This window comes from Sceloporus occidentalis, unplaced genomic scaffold (genome assembly GCF_023333645.1).
Source record: "Sceloporus occidentalis isolate IW3139 unplaced genomic scaffold, rSceOcc1.0.p SCAF_2, whole genome shotgun sequence".
In the NCBI taxonomy this organism is placed as follows: domain Eukaryota; kingdom Metazoa; phylum Chordata; class Lepidosauria; order Squamata; family Phrynosomatidae; genus Sceloporus; species Sceloporus occidentalis.
The window spans coordinates 205,471,814-205,489,002 of record NW_028316982.1 but is presented as its reverse complement, the minus strand read 5'-3'; the positions used below and the strand labels follow the sequence as shown (position 1 = coordinate 205,489,002).

The 17,189-nt window shown below is 43.1% G+C and overlaps 1 protein-coding gene across 5 annotated transcripts in view; it reads right to left on the bottom strand.

Moving 5' to 3' along the window:
• Positions 1–15,445, bottom strand: part of TIAM1 (TIAM Rac1 associated GEF 1) — a 262,355-nt gene extending 246,910 nt beyond the window's left edge. For 3 of the 5 annotated variants that reach the window (XM_089512109.1, XM_089512114.1, XM_089512112.1), the window contains exon 1: positions 15,309–15,445. The gene's annotated coding sequence lies outside the window, so the exon portion shown is untranslated. Of the gene's footprint in view, positions 1–11,529; positions 11,550–14,323; positions 14,622–15,308 lie in introns of those variants that run through there. The other 2 variants (XM_089512110.1, XM_089512111.1) reach the window with 2 other exon arrangements.
• Positions 15,446–17,189: the final 1,744 nt, after the last annotated feature.

Sequence of the window (17,189 nt, the reverse complement as noted above, 5' to 3'; positions counted from 1 at the left end):
ACTACAACTCACAGAATCTCTACAGGCCTTGCTGACTGGGAAATTCTGTAAGCTATAGTCCAAAAAGTAAGTCATCTTCTTGGCATATGGAGACTGACTAGACAAATCAGTGGCCTGCACAGAGCAGACATGACTTGGAGAAGATGAAGGGGCTATACCTCATCAGCCCAGGCAAGGGAAGAATGAAATGCAAAGCTTTGAAGAAAAATAAAATTTTAAAACAGGGGTCTGGGTTGAGAATTCTTGTTTTCACAAGAGTATAAGTATGGGAATATGGCATGAAAACTATCCCTTTCATATTCTTTACCTTCACAGTTTTATAGTAGACACTTGTGGGTTATGTTGTTGTTGTTGTTGTTGTTGTTGTTGTTGTAAATTTCTGTACCAACCCTTATGTATCATCCCGTACTAATCAGTTCCCAGTAGAAGTTACCAGTTAAAGACCCAGGTCTCTCTCTTGCTGACAAGTCACTGAAAGTCATTCTTAATTAACAGAGTAATCCTTGCTCACAGAGGATAGGCACAAGCATTTTCTGACAGCAGAAATACCCTACTCCCAGCTGATTTCAAAGATCTGCCAACAGATCAAATCTGCTAACAGAACCACTCTGTTGGCTAAGCTCAGCTAGAAGAAGTGGGCGGGAAAGAGGCAGGACAATGGAGGACCTGAACTGTACCAGACCCAAACTCCTCTGCCACAGGAGCACAATCACAATGCCAGCACAAAGACAAGGCGGAAGGAACATTTAGCAATTTCTAACACCCCAGATTTAGCCCAAATACCCTGAAGGCACCAGTTCTCTTCTGAACTTGGAAGCTTAGCAGGGTCAGCCCTCATCAGTACTTGGATGGGAGACTACCAAGTGTTGTAGGCTATATTTCAGAGGAAGAAACTGGCAAAACCATATCTTAGTGTTCCTTACCTTTAAAAACCCTACAAAATTCATGGGGTCACCATACAGCAACAGACAACATGAAGGCACAGACAAACAGAAATTTCAATTAGGTTTTCATTCAGTACAGCTTCAGCTGGCCATCTTTTCAAAATGGGCTTGCATTCAAAACTTAGAAGGGGAGGGAAACACAGGCCAAAACCCCATTTCTACAGGAATACCTTGTATTTGTATTGTTCAAGCAACTAAGAGAAGACAGTTGTTAACATCTCTTGCAATTACTGGCATGATCCAACCATATATAATTTGGTTTCAAATGGGATATGTAAATATGGGCATGTGTAAAAATAGCCTTCCTCTCTACTGATATTTACCTATCATGCTATCAGATGGAGGACCAAGATACCAATTTCTTCAAATTCTTTTTAAAAATAAGTTAGGCGATGGGCTATAACTATGACTGCATGCAACACACTGTCTGAGTGCAGCAAGTGCATTGTTCAATCCTCAGCATCTGCAGGTAGGACAAGAAAAGAATCTAACCAGAAACCCTGGAGAGCTGCTGCCAATCAAGATTAACAATACTGAATTAAATGGATCGATAGCCTGATTCAAGGTAAAACAGGTGAAAAGCCATTATAAACTATTTACTTATACAGTACTTTTTTAGTTTAAAATACTGTGTTATATGTATTAATACATCTTTCAAATATGTTTCTAGGCAACTTAAATAAATTATATCAAACAAAACTACGACTTCTTTTTCTCTTAAGGATCTGCCATCTGAATGGATGAATTCAATGTAGAAAATATTCTTCAAATATTTCAACATCAGGGTCTTAAGACATGCCATAGGTAGACACACTTCTATAAGTTCTTTACCAACCAATGAACCAATTTCTGTTTGTTGGAGGGCTTCACACAAGGTCTCTACATATCCACTCTTTACTTAGGAAAGCTTATTACAACAACACTTATGAAACCTTGTGTTATATAGCAGAGGGGATGCAAAGGGGAAGACAGATTGAGCTTGAAAGGTTATTAACAAGAAGAGAAAGGAAAATCCCCAAGGTGAAGACTAGTAATGCAATGCTGTTCTATAAAAGCTTACACTTCTAAGGAGTTCGGCCTAAAATTCCGCAAGAAACCTTCAGGCTTATCCCTGCTAACTGCACTAACCTTGAATTTCTACTAGCAAAGTAATATATGGCTAACAAAATAAGGCATCACAGTTCAAAAGAGCAAACTGAAAAAATCATTTTAGAAAACAAGCTGTTCAGACAAATGCTATTGAAAACAAAAGCAGGAATGTGAAATGTCTGCTTTCAGTGGTGGTGAAATACAGTTACCCCTCCATTTTCGCGGGAGATCCGTTCCAGACCCCCCTGGCGTGAACATTTAAAATTGTCAATATTCAAGCCCAATTGGCTTGAATAGTGATGCACGCCTGCAGGCACACATCCCATTTTGTCCCCCTCCATTTGCTGCCCACAAATGGGTGAGGGACACGGATTCCAAGTCTACAAAAACAGACGGGCGACTAACAAAATCGGTGCCTAACAAAACTTTCAATGGATGGTATGAATGCATACTTAAGCTTATCGTTTGCATCTTAATCTAGAAACAGAAGCAAAAGCTTTCACATACTATAAATCTTCATATATCCAGTTACCAAGAATTGAAATATGGGTGCGAGATAAAAAAATAAAATAAAATAAAGAATTTTTTTTTATTCCACTTTTTGCCAAGCAATCAAAGCGGCATACAACAGACCAAAATATATCCATATATACATAGTACCCCCCTTAAAACAAGATTAAACAGTATAAAACTAACATTTTAAAATCCAAACAATAACCATGGGCAGAGTTCAATAAATAGGGAAGTCTTATTCGTGGCTGAGTATTTTATTCCGGGAAGGCCTGCTGCCGGAAGAGGTATGTCTTAATGGCTTTTTTGAAGCTCTCTAGATTGGTAATTTGACAGATCTCATCCAGCAGGCCATTCCATAAGTTGGGAGCAGCTGCAGAAAATGTCCTCTGGGAGTTTGCCGTCAATCTGGTCTTTAAGGGCTGTAGTAAATTCCTCCCAGAGGACCTGAGTGTACGGAGCAGATTATATGGAAGGAGCTGATCCCTAGATAGGTTGGGCCCAAGCCATGTAGGGTTTTAAAGGTGATAACCAACACCTTGTATTGTGCCCAGAAACTGATAGGCAGCAAGTGGAGTGACTTCAATATTGGTGTTATATGGTCACTCCTTGTTGTTCCTGTGACCAACCTGGCTGCTATATTCTGTATCAACTGGAGTTTCCAGACTAGGCACAAGGGTAGCCCCATGTAGACCACATTGCAAAAATCAAGTCTTGAGGTTACCAGTGCATGTACTATGGTTTCAAGGTCACCCCATTCCAGGAAAGGGCGCAGCTGGCGTATCAGCTGAAGCTGATAACAGCCGCTCCTGACCGTCACATTCACCTGATTCCTCATCTGAAGTAACGGGTCAAGAAGCACGCCCAGAATGCGAACACAATCCTTCGAGGAGAGCTCTAGGATTGGAGACTGCAGTCCAATACCTGGTTTGGGGGGCCCTACCATAAGTACCTCCGTTTTATCTGGATTCAACTTGAGCTTGTTTTCCCTCATCCAATCTATTACTGCCTGAAGACACTGGTTGAGGGGAGAGATGCCATCTGTCATTGTTGCTGATGACCGGAACATGGAGAAATATATTTGGGTGTCATCAGCATATTGATAACACCTGGCCCCATATCCATGGATGGTTTCTCCCAGCGGCTTCATATAAATGTTAAATAGCATTGGGGACAGGATGGTGCTTTGAGGGACACCACAATTAAGCTCTGGTTTTTAAGAGCAACTATCCCTGAGCATCACCCTCTGGAATCTGCCCGAGAGGAAGGAGTGGAACCACTGCAAAGCAGTGCCTCCAATTCCTACCTCACTCAGGCACTCCAAGAGGATGCTATGATCTATTGTATTGACTGAGAGGTCTAGAAGCACCAACAGGGTCACGCTCCCTCTGTCAATGCCTAGACAAAGGTCATCAATTAGAGCGACCATGGCAGTCTCCACCCCATACCGGGTCCTGAAGCCCATTTGAAATGGATCAAGAAAATCGGCTTCATCCAAGACCACTTGGAGCTGAAGAGCAACTGCCCTCTCGATCACCTTGCTCAGAAATGGCAGATGAGAAACAGGCCTATAATTTTTCATGTCCAGGGGGTCCAGGGAGGATTTCTTCAAGAGCAGTCTAACGATCGCTTCTTTCAAAGAGGATGGTATATGACCCTCCCCAAGGGAAGCATTGATGATACGTCTAAGAAGTGCCATCATCTATGATTCTATGGTTCTAAGGTTAATTGCTCACCCCCCTGGATGGCCAGCCATGATGGGCAGGGATCAAGAGGGCATGTTGTCTTTTTTTACCTTTCCAAGGATCTTGTCCACGTCATCAGTACTCACTAGCTCAAACTGATCCAGTTTAATTTCATAAACGGGTTTACTGGACACCTCAGTCGATTTTGCTTCAACATTGGTGTCCAAATGGGCTTTTATCTGAGAGATTTTGTCTGCAAAGTAGTTGTTGAAAGCGTTGCAGCAGGCCGTTGTTGGTTTAAGTAGAGGGTTCTGGGTAGATGGCATCACTGTCAGTTCCGTCACCACCCTAAAGAGCTCTGCCGGACAAGACTTTACAGATGCAATACGAGCAGACGAGGAGGATCTCTTCGCTGTTTTAATTGCCTCTCCATAAGAAAAAAGGAATTTCCCATGGTGAGATCTGTCAGACAAGAGTCCAGATTTCCGCCAATCGCACCCTAGTCATTGTCCCACCTGCTTCATATTCTTCAGCTCTCCGGTGTACCAGGGCTTCTGATTTGAGGCAGGTCGGAAAGGATGCTCAGGAGCAATTGTATTGATAGCCTTAGTAAGATCGGTATCCCACATATTCACCAAGGATTCAACAGAATCACTGGCATTATCAACCATCAAAGCCTCTAGAGCTTTCTGGAATCCGATCGGTTCCATTAGCTTTTGAGGGCGGACCATTCTAATGGGTCCTCCACCCCCGAGCGAGCAGACAGTGACAATGGAGCTGTCACAACAAGGGAGTTGTATGCTACCTGTTGCCAGCTCCAGCATTTTGGGCCAGCTGAAGTTTCTGAGCACTTTTCAAAGGCAACCCCACATAGAGCACATTACAGTAACCCAAATGGGATGTAACCAAGGCATGTATTACTGAGGCCAGATCAGATTTCTCCAGGAATGGGTGCAGTTGGTGCACTAGCAAAATGCAAAAGTGTAGTCCATCCTTGAAGCAGCACCCCACCCCAACTCTCTTCACTGAGGTGCTGCTTCTAACCTTTCTGAATGCCTAGGTGGGAAAATAGCAGTGATGGCAGCTCTTTGGCACCTCTCCTCGAAGGAGTCCCAAGAAGAACTGGACTTTGAAGGATGTGAACCAGACATGTGTCTCTGTTCGTCAAGTTTTCTGGGTTAAAATCAGGCAACATTATCAAATTAAAGTTAAAGGCTATAATCACTGCTAATGTAGTTGACATTTTCTTTGCTTTTCCTTTTCATCTTTTTTGACATGTGCACATTTTCTTAGCCCCATCTGCATCTGGTCACCTCCCACACACATTGCATAGCCATGATTTACTGTAGTTTCCTCCTCATCAATCCAGCCTTTAGGATGAGCACAAACAGTTAGGCCTGCCAGATTTTTGTGAGTTCTTTGTTTTCCTTTCTTTGGTCCCTTACATCCTTTGTTACGTGCCCCTAAATTTTACCCTCAATTTATAATCCACAATTTTGGCCCCCAAACCTGCCCTCGATTTATATATGATATAGAAACAACTATATACAGTATTCCCAGAAAAAGTGGGCATTCCGCTTGGTGGTTTTCCCAAAAACTGAGAAATAGTACAAATTAATCAATAAGGGGACATGGGTGGAAAAAAGAAGTTACAATTTGTGTACACAGAATTCATCATTTCATCCTCAATTGATAGATTTCTCTCCAGGACAGAATGCATTAAGGGGGATTTACCTCTGAATCTGTATCCACAGGAATATGCAAAAATGGTATAAAGACTAAGGTCCAGCTACAATTAGAAGTCCCAAGTAGAGTAGGCCCACTCAATCAGTTGCTCAATTTACCATTCAACAACTAATTCGGTAGTTTTACTCTAACTGGGATTAGCAATTAGATTTTAGGCAAGATAGCTCTTCCTTGTTATGAGACTGCAATTCTCACCATTAAGCTATTTCGGCTACGGCTTCCGGGATGTGTAGTTCAGCAACCCTTGGGGGGCCAAAAGCTTCCTGCCCTTGATTTAGGCCTATAATCTCACATTAGGGCCCATTTAACTCACCAGGGCTCCATATGTAATCTTAGGATTGTGCTACAAGAGCCAATGCAAACAACCAGGAAGCACATTCTTCAGCAATCACATCGTTTGCCCAGAGGATATTGGGAACATTTAGGTTGGCTTCAACATGCCATTAACATCTCAGAGCTATTACTGGCTTCAAAAACATGTTTTACAGTGCAAGAATATGCATGTTTACCACATAAGTAAGATGCATTAAACTGGAATTTACTCTATGGAAACTGTATACAACATTGTTTGAGTACTATTTTATTGGCTTAAAAACCCTAAAGACACCAGATCCCTCCAGATCTTGGAAGCTAAACAGGATCAGCCTTGGTTAGTACTTGGATGGAGAGTGCAGAGAAAGGCCAGTTGCTGTAGGCAATATTTCTGAGAAAGGAACTGGCAAAACCATATCAGAGTATGGTATCCCTTGCCTAAGAAAACCCTATGAAATTCATGGGGTCACCATAAGTCAACATGCAACTTGAAAGGGCATGTGCGCGCGCACACTGTTCTATTATATGACTCTTGCTGTCTCCTGAGCATCTACTTGCAGGAGGGTCTTGTAACAATTATTAGATTTTCAGTCCTCTTGTATGTGAATCTAAGCTTCCATGTATGTCAACAAAAAATGTGGCCGTCAGTTAAGTAAGTACATATTCAATTTATTATTATTATTATTTTAATTAGCATTTACCTCATGACACAGAACATCCTTTCCTTAGCTACTGCCCATGCTGGCTGTGAGGATGATGTAAGATACAGCCTGAAAACATGTGGTTGGAGGAAAACAGACATGGGGTGTTAAGGAGCACTATAAAGAAAAAAAGATGCACCCAGATTTCTACATCTGATGAATCTCATGAGTATGAAGCACAATCTAACAGTGACTAAGGCCATTTCCATGTTGCTCGACATCTTGTTTGTGGGCAATGCTAAGTACACACACAAATGTTCCAGCAAAGACGACAGAAGACAACAGACAGTTGATACACAAACAGTTATTTTCTAGTCTATGCATTTTCCAGCTGTTCCAAGAGTAGGAGGCTGCACAAAAGGTGGCATACAGCACTTAGTAGGATGAGGTGGCAACTAAGGAAGCAGGGAAATGAGAGAGGAGAGGTGAGTGGGAGGAATGAAAGTGAGATGTAGGCAGGGAGGTGGAGTTGGTGTGATAAAGCATGAAAAGCTATGCTTTTTTAAAAGGGGAAAATGTTGCGTACATCCACAGAGGCTTCAGCAGCAGTTGTTATGGAAACCATAACTTTGAAACCTGCAGCTAAAGTTTAGGAGCTGTACTGAATCATGCATGCCCATCTGTATCATCTTGAGTCAGTCATACAGCTGTAAGCAGATGTACAGAATCCCTGAAGAGCTCTAGGTGCAGCAGCAGCTTTTAGCTAGAACAACAAGACATGATCTCCACCACTATAAATAATGTACAATATTGGTGAAGTCTCATTTCCTCAACCCAGCACCTTCCAGATGGCATGGACTAAAATTCCCACTTTCCCCAGAAAAATAACTGTTCTGGCTAGGAAATTACAGCTGTCATTCCAAACATGCCAAGTTACCTTGATCCAAATTCACATGCAGATAGTTGAAGAAAATGTCACATTGAGGGTTTTAAACAAATATCTGGATCAATTTGATTTGGACCAAATAGACTGGGGTACCATTTCAAATTTCATCAAAGAAAAATAAAGCCTTTGGAACTGGGAAAAAATGGAAAACAAAATAAGGGCCAATCTTTGTAAAGATTCAAAACAAAAGTTCAAAAGTAGAGTACAAGTTATCAGTCCTTTGTCATTATCTCATAACTCTACTAATGCTATCAACACAGGTCAAACAGTAGCTACAATCCTTTCTTAAAAACAAGAATCCTAAGAACATTTATTTTGCAAATAATCCCCACTAAAAACTGCAGAACCTACTCCCAATTAAATATAGGTTCAGGTTGTACAAATGTTTGCTGCCCAAATTATATAAATTATTTAGAAATCCATTCAAGAGTGATTAAAAAGAGAGAGAGAGAGAGAGATTTCAAAGAAGCAAGTGTATTATAGTGCAAAACGTACTGCCAGTTACATCTTAGTGTGTGGAAAACAAACCTTCAGCTTGTACAGTACTCTTTTACAACCAAGTAATTTTTGTTTTGTTTTAAGTACAAGTATTTTTTGTACTTAAGAGTGAGGAAAAACTGAGAAAGAGAATCAGAAGAGGACTTTTGAAAACATTCAAAATGTGTACTAAGATGTAATCTAAAGGTATATAAACTATACAGTTCTATGCATGCTTACCCAGGGTTAAGTTCCACTGTCTGTAATAGAGCTTTCTTCAGAGGAAGTAAGCAAAGCATTGCATTGAAAGGTTAGTGGCAGAAACTATACATCAGTATCCTACTTCTCATCCTATCCTTCCTATTCTGCTGTCCTGAGTTTCTACTGGCACTGCCAGAATAGTGGGAGGCTAGTTCAAACCTGCACACAAAGTTTTTGTGTGCAAAATAAATTCCTTGTATCCCCTCCCTACCACCGCCACCACACACACACCACTATAGTAGAGTCCTGTTGCACAAAAAGTTTAACCCTTAGTGCACTTCTAATGTGTTGTTCTGTTTTTTAAAAAGAGTTCAAGGCAACATTCCCCTACAATTCAATAAGATGAACAGAACAACACTTTGATCCAACTGAAAACAAGACCTTGGATAGACTAAAGTGGGCTAAATCAAAACAACTGTTGGCGTAACTGAGTCTACAGAAGGAAAAATGGACTCATCTCTAGCAGAGGAGTTCTAGCCTGATTGCCCCAATATGCTTGAAAGAAGGAGCCTCTCAGAGCTCAGGTAAGTTATGCTTTTGGATCATAACTCCCAGAATTTTCCTTTCTGACTGAGGGATTCTGTGGCCTGTGGCCTAGAAAAGGTAAATTTGCCATGTTCCTCTGACTGAGTTGCACTATTAGTAGGGTGACACTATGGCCATGGAAGTACCTGTGGAGAGCTCTGCAAACAGAAACCTGTCACCAGCATTCCTGCTGGGGAGAAATTAATCATGGTAGGAGTACACTGGAGTCAGCTCTGAATCTACTCCACCAAATGTGCCTGATTCATACCATTAGCTATACGAGGCTACAAATGGCATAACTCATTACCACTCACCCACTGTTTACAATGATGGGAGGGTTGAGATGAAAATATCTGTCAAAGTCAAAAATGCAGCAAAGCCACTTTGATTCTCCCCTGGCTGACACAGCTGTAGATGAGGTGGTAGATCCATGTCTTTGTTCTTCCTCCATTCCTGCTTAGGGCAGCACTATGTAATAGAAATTCTCTCCCTCAAGGGAAAGCATTAAAGCACTAGACAATAAACCAGACAGAAACAGAAAGTCCCATGCAGATGCAGCTTATAAACAAAGTTCAGGATTTGGGGATATTTTTAGAAGGATTACTAAAAAATTCTCTACCTGGTCTTTCAAGTTTTCTAGTACTCTCCATCAGGCTGGGTAAAATAAAATTTAAGGGAAGCAGGAAGGAACAAAAAGTCCCAACATCTGGCCAGGTGTAGCAACCATTGTTTTGATAGGCAGCCTGACTTCTAAGATGGAGACTGCAGAAACTGGAGTAATGTTAAAGTATCAGTTTACTTAGCTCTTCTCTCTGTGGACAAAAAAGACTGGCTGTAACCAAAAGATGTGTTGCCTTGTTCAAAACTAGCTCCTAAACTGGCTTATAGCAGAAACTCAAAGAAATATGGCAGTCTTTAGAGCAACAAAACCAGCAATTAAAATTAGGTGTTGCACTAGGTGAAAAAATTCACTGGCTGGGGGATTCTGTTAGCTGTATACCCCAAAGTAATGTTCCCAAGCTCAAGCCCAGCTTGTTTCTCAGTAACTCCTACAGAAATGCTAAATGTCCTTTGTCTTTGCTCATTGGGACATAGCCATAATATGAGAGAGATTGAGAGAGAGGGAGGGACTCTTCTCTTGTGAAACAAAACAGATGAGACTGAGTGAAGAAAAGAAGGGATACAGGCAAATGAATGACAACAATGCAAGCATATCCAAACATCGACTAAGCCCAACAATTAGTGCAAACATTATATTGGTTCTCATATGGAAGAAACATGCTCCCCACAGAGGTTCATCTGGGGATTTTCTGGAATCGGAGATCTCCAAGGTTGTTTGTATCAGAGTGAATGTGAGAGCAAGTATCATTTATCCCACTTGAATCATTTATCTTAGCTTGTGTCATTTTCAAAAACATACAAACAGGAGGAAACAATCTAGACACACTGGGAAGTAATACGTACAGTACAAACAAACTTTAAAAGTAGCAACCCAACCCCCTGGCAAAACACGCAAGAATTCCTTTTCATAATCTATGCACATAAAAGCTAAGTATTTGTTTGTCAGGGAAGTCAGACGTCATAATGGCCAGGTGTCATTGTTTTCAACTATAAGTTACGACAGCAAACCAATTCCAGAATCTTGCAAACTGTGTGAATTTATCCTCAGTGTAATCCCCAGACAAGTTAACAGCTGTGGTTTTACTATGACCCAAAAGCTCTGTGACCTCCATGCATGACTTTAATCTATTAATGCCAAGAATCCTGAATCGATGGCAGAAACAGCAAGCACATGTTAAAATCAACTGGAAACCAGACTACTGTGTCCCACTTTGCAGCCCCACAAGGGGACCATTTCCCCTGCTTAACAGAAGAACCTCTCTTGCTCAAGTGCCCAAAGCAAAACATTTTCCAAGTAAGAGCTGAAGTCCAATCCTTTGTACATTCAATGCAAAATCAAGTCACTGCTTTAGGAAAAAAGTAGCAAATGGGTTTGCACCTGTGAACAGACTAAAGATGCTGAAGAATTTACTTAGGTCTGTAACATGTATCCCTTCCATACAATCACTGGATTTTGTAGTTATTGAACAACTGACATGATCACACAATAATTGAATCTGACATCCTGGATAAAACCATCCCCTCCCCCTGTTGATATGAATTTCTCAATAGAAATGCATCCCATGGAAATACACTGTTGTACACAAAGTATTAGAAGGTAGGATGCACATCATTCTCCAGTATTAGAGTTTGCCTTGTATTCATATTGATAAAGGCTCAGATAAGGTATACCAGAAGAAGGGATTTGTTTCCGATGCATTATATTTTTCTGTTTCCCCATCTGAACATAGCACACCACCCACCAGTACTAAGACCCATAGGACCTCACTCACCTATGTCTTCATTCGCCTGGGACTTCCTTGCAAAAGAAGGGGAAAGGGAGCAGATAAATTTGCATGATGAAAATACTGTGTGCATGCCTTGGTAAATTTATGTGGCAGTTGAAGCTGCCAGATTTTTTGAAAAGTTCAAATTCATTTCTTCATCTGAAGAAAAAACTGATTCTATAGATTTAGTCACGGTATACCACAAAGCCAGCTTTATAGGATATAGATGTAGAAGGAGGTTATCTGATTATATACTGTAAGAATTTTTAAGACTGGACCATGTTGTTTAGGTACTGTATGAGAGTCAGTGAGTGAGTGTGTGTGTGTGTGTGCATTTATGTATAAACATATGTAATTTTAAAGCTCAATATATCAAGTGAGTTGGCATTTTTAAACTTACAATAACATTAATGCAAATGCATTTTAATTACTTCCCCAGAGGTTGATTCTTAAATTTATCCATATTATACTTTAATATATGCATACTCTAAACCCAGTACGTGTACTCAGTATTCCATCTGTGACTAATATGTTCCTTAAACTAAACAAACTGCATTCTTGGAAGAAAAGATGGGATGCAGAAAACAGCATGCAGCAGAATAGATTTCAGTAGCATCCTACTATGTGCTTAAACCTCATACCTTCTTATAACTCTGTACAGGACGTTGAAAATCACAACGCTGCTGAAAGTCTATCAAGTAATCTGCCATTTGTAAAAGCAGACCTTCACAGCATTGAATGTCTACAATAAGAGATGTTCTTTCAAGCAAGTAAGAGACAACTTATGTTAATTTTTAAATCCTATTACTATACATGGCATATAGCTACAGCTGCTCTTTTACAGAATTCATGGAGTGATGCACTATAATGGAAATGAAAGAGAGGCGATCCTTACGACAATATCAATATTATTTTTCAAAGGAAGAGCCTTCAGTAAAACTTGTGTTCCTTATTAACAGGAATCAGCTGTCACCATAAATGCATTGCAAGTCTGCCATATGGAATCCTATGCAGAAGCAATTCCCTCAGAATTAAGTGGCCTTTATAGATGGCCAGGATTGCAGCTCAAAAAGAGAATTTTCTTAGCCAATGGTGCTTCAAGGTTTTTCTGAGCTGTGCCACCCAGTATTCCTTGCCTAAGAAAACCCTACAAATTCATGGACTCAGCAGGTGACTTGAACACAGACACACACACAAATGGATCTGTGACCCAAAATGAGAAGGGACTTATGTAGTAAGACGAATTCTACTGGGCATCCCCAGAAGTCCCAGTCCTGCCTCATCCAACCACATCACTTGCTTAATTACAGAAAGATGTAGCACTGCCCTGGAAGAAACCTCTGGAAACTGGCAACTTAAACACCCATCTCTGAGTGTCCGATTACCTCTCTGGATCTAAAAATGCTATCCACCACAAAATTCACAAAATACTATCCATGAAATTCACAGGATCAGTGGGTGACTTGAAGGCACATAGACAAACACACACAAAGAGGGACGGATCTGTGGTCCAAAGTGTGAAGGGGCCCATGCAGTAAGATGAATTCTATTTGGCATCCCCAGGAATCCCAGTCTTGCTTCATCCAACCACATCACATGCAATGGATTCAAACTAGAGGAGAAATTATTTCACCTCAACATTAGGAGGAACTACCTGGCAGTAAGAGCTGTTTGACAGTGGAAGACACTCCCTCAGAGAGTGGTGGAGCCTCCTTCTTTGGAGGTTTTTAAACAAAGGCTGGATGGCCATCTGTCGGGGATGCTTTGATTGAGATTTCCTGCATGGCAGAATGGGGTTGGACTAGATGACCCTTGGGGTCTCTTCCAACTCTATGATTTTACATGCTTACTCACAGGATGATGTGTCATTATCAGGGAAAGAAAGCTCTGGCAATTGGCAACCTAAACATACATTTCTAGCTGACTGATTACCTCTGGATCTAAAACCTCTATCTACCAAAATGTGACCCAAGTCTGCAGGCCATAAATGAAAAATACCTCCATCCCTTCCTCTCTGCTCCAAAACTGCCTGCAGCTATTGCTATTGCGGCATCCTCTACGGCAAAGTCGATGGCGACAACAAACCTAATGTAAAGGGGGGGGGGGGGGAAGCACAACATGCCAGGCAAGCAGCCTGGATGTATGTCCTACACACAAGGCTATACACACTACTGAGAGTTTACTGGCTTTGGCTTGGGAACATCCCGCCTGTGTGTGAGAGATGGAGAAAGAAAGAAAGAAAGAAAGAAAGAAAGAAAGAAAGAGAAAGAGAGAGATTGGGGAAGGGATCATTCCTGCTGGGAGCCCAGCTGTGCCAGGAGCATGTGCAACCTTTGTTGCGCATCTCCCTCCACACACACAGATACACAACCTTCGTTGCTGTTGTGGGGATGTTATTTTGTTGGCACGGCCATGGCAGCAGCAGCATGACCCATCATCCTGCTCCTCCGTCCCAGAACAGGGCAGCCAAGGGTTGTTCCTGACTCTTGATCCTTGCTCCTAATCCTTGTCCAGTGAGGATGTTCACGTCAGGTCTGAACACGGAAGATTAATGTACACGGAAACAGAGAAAGAAAGAAAGAAAGAAAGAAAGAAAGAAAGAAAGAAAGAAAGACCCCTCCATCTCTAGGAGTTGGAGCAATGGCTAATGATAACATTGATGATGATGATGATGATATTTATTCTTTATCCGCCTCTCCTCATGGATCCAGACAAGGAACAACAACAATGAACAGACCCAACAGCATTGCTTAAGAGGCCTAAGATAAAAGAAACATCTATTTAAAAGCAGAAGAGGTACCACCACCGTCCTCCTTTTCCAAGGCATGGCCCTCCATGACAAGCCACCGTCCGGGAGGAATGTTCCAAAGGTCCTCCATTTTGAGCATACATTTACATTTCTATGAGTATTTTGAGCTTTTTATTTGGTCGTGTCCTCCCTCTTTCCTCTCCCGTCCTCCATTTCGTGGTGCCTGGTCCTCCTTTGAGAGGAGGACACCTGGTCACCCTGACCATCCTAAGAAGATGCACGATCCTCCATCCCTCCTGAATGAGGGAAAGGGAAGATCTCGGGGGCCCTTCCTGACCAAGGCCCCCATGCCCCCACCAGAAGGAAGGGAGGGAGGGAGGGAGGGAAGGAATACCCGAGGAGGAGGAGACAGGCTCCCTCCCTTTTCTCTCTCTCCTTCCTTCCTTCCTTCCTTCCTTCCTGGATCCATCTCTACCTTTTTTTCTTCCATCTGTCTTTCCTTCCTGTTTCCCTATTTCCTTCCTCCCTCCCTCTCCTTCTTCTCTTCCCTCCTTCCTCCCCTGTCCGTCCGTCCTTACTTCCTCTCCCTCCATTTCCTTCCTTCCTTCCTCCGTCCATCCCTCCCTCCCTTCTTTCTTTCCTTCCATCCTTTCTTCCTGTCTCCTTCCGCCCTGTTTCCTTCCTCCATCCCTTCCTTTCCTTCCGTCCTTCCTTTCTTTCTCCTTCCTTCCCTCCATCCTTCTTTCCTTCCTTCCTTCCTTTCTCCCTTCTTTCTTTCTTTCCTTCCTCCTTTCCTTCCTTCCTTCTTTCCTTCCATCCATCCTTCCTTCCCCCTTTCTTCTTTCCTTCCCCCTTTTTTCCTTCCTTCCTTCCCTTCTTTCCTTCCTTCCTTTTTCCCTCCTTCCCTTCTTTTTTCCTTCCTTCCTTCCTTCCTTCCTTCGGAGCACCCTCTCTCCCTCTCTCTCTCTCTGCCTCCATCCATCCATCCATCCATCCATCCATCCATCCATTCATTCGGAGGCGCAGAGGGACCTACCGGGCTCCCCTCTCCGCCAGCCAGGGCCCCGCAGCAGAGTCAGTCCCTGAGGGGAGGGAGGGAGGAAGGAGGCCAGGGAGGCCGAAGCGTCGCTCCAGGGACTCCCTCCTTCTCACCGCGAAGACGGCGGCGGCGGCCCTGTTCTATCCGCTGCTGCTGCTGCTGCTGCTGCTGCCATATTGTCAACGGAGAGCGCGCGGGAGGGCGGGGCCTGCCGGCTCCTTGGAAACCGGTTCCCATTGGCCGGTCCGCCTGCCAATCCACGCCACGCGGACCAATGAGCGGAGCCGGCGGAGAACAGCGGGGCGTTTGGAGTGAGGCTGCGGCGTGACAATAGCCAGGCGCACACAGCGACGGAGGGAGGGAGGGAAGGAGAGAGGGCTCCGGCTGCCTGTATGTCTCCGCGTCCTTGTCGCCTTACCTGTAACGAAAGCGGAGCTCCCCCTCCCCTTCCCCAGGTCTTTGCTCCTGAGGCCTAGCTGCCTTGTCAGTCAGGCTCCGGCTTGGCCAATCAGGAGGGAGAGCTAGGTTAAATTAGCGCGCGCCGGAGTGGGCTGCCGGGCGATTGGTTGGCAGCGGAGGGGGGCGGGACCTCGTCCTACCTTCGTGAAGGTATAAAAGGCAGTTGGGAACCTGGGAACAAGGAGCGCCTGGAGTGAGGCGTGTTTGTACTCTTAGAATCACAGAACCATAGAGTTGGAAGAGCCCCCAAGGGCCCTGATCCAGCCCAGCCCCATTCTGCCATGCAGGAACTCTCCATCAAAGCATCCCCATTGACAGAGGGCCATCCAGCCTCTGCTTAAAGACCTCCAAGGAAGGAGACTCCGCACACTCAGAGGAAGGAGTGTGTTCCACTATCAAACAGCCCTGGCTGTCAGGAAGCTCTCCTCATGTTGAGCTGCAGTCTCTTTTCCTGGAGCTTGCATCCATTGCTCCAGGTCCTTCTAACGAAGTTCCTTTCTATTGTGGCAGGCACTTGGGACTTTTATTATCCCACCGCTGCCACCAAATTATGTAACGATCACACTCCTCCTCCTGATGGCAGTCCTATGCAGTTTTATAATCCCACCCGCTGCCAACTAATTCATGTAACGAACCCCTTTTCTTATGCGGCAGGTTCACAGTGTGATATAATACAGTAGCGTGGATAAAACATCTATGGCAGACCAGCCTTTGGATAAAACAAAATATGAACTTTATTTAAGAAAAGGTTTGAACAGATATTTCTTGAACTAAATGATATTAAACAACTATTAGTTCAGGCACATGTTACTTCTTACTGGTTACTATATTACCACAGTTCAACTTGCTACAGAGTATTTCTATGACCAGCTGATAAGGACACTGACACCGTCCTTATTGCCTACTCTCCTAAATTTAAACACCACAGTACTGCCTCTCAGGCTAACTATAATCCTTCCTTAATTAGAGTCCCTAACTGGTTAAAAGTCCCTCTCTCTAGACCAGGGGTGCCCAACTTGAAAGGAGGTAGGGGCCGAAATTAAGATCAGCTAAGGTTGTTCGGGCCGCCAACAGTTTTAGGCGAAATGTAGGATATTTAGGTGAAATGTAGGACATTAAAAATTGGGGGGAGATGACCAAATAAAAGCTGGAAGCAAAATCCAGACTTCTTAGCCATATTCAAAATAAAGGACATTGTGGAATCCCTCCTCCTGGACAGAAAGGCTAAGATGGGGGATGTGTCTGGGAAAAGGAGGGGAAGTCAAGTCACCCTACCAGGGGGAGAGGCATCCCCTCCCTCCCTCCCTTCCTTCTTCCTTTCCTTCCTTCATTTCCTTGCTTCTTTCTTTCTTTCTTTCTCCACTTCTTCGCTTCCATGATTCATTCTTTCCTTCCTTCCTTCCTCTTTTCTTTCCTTCC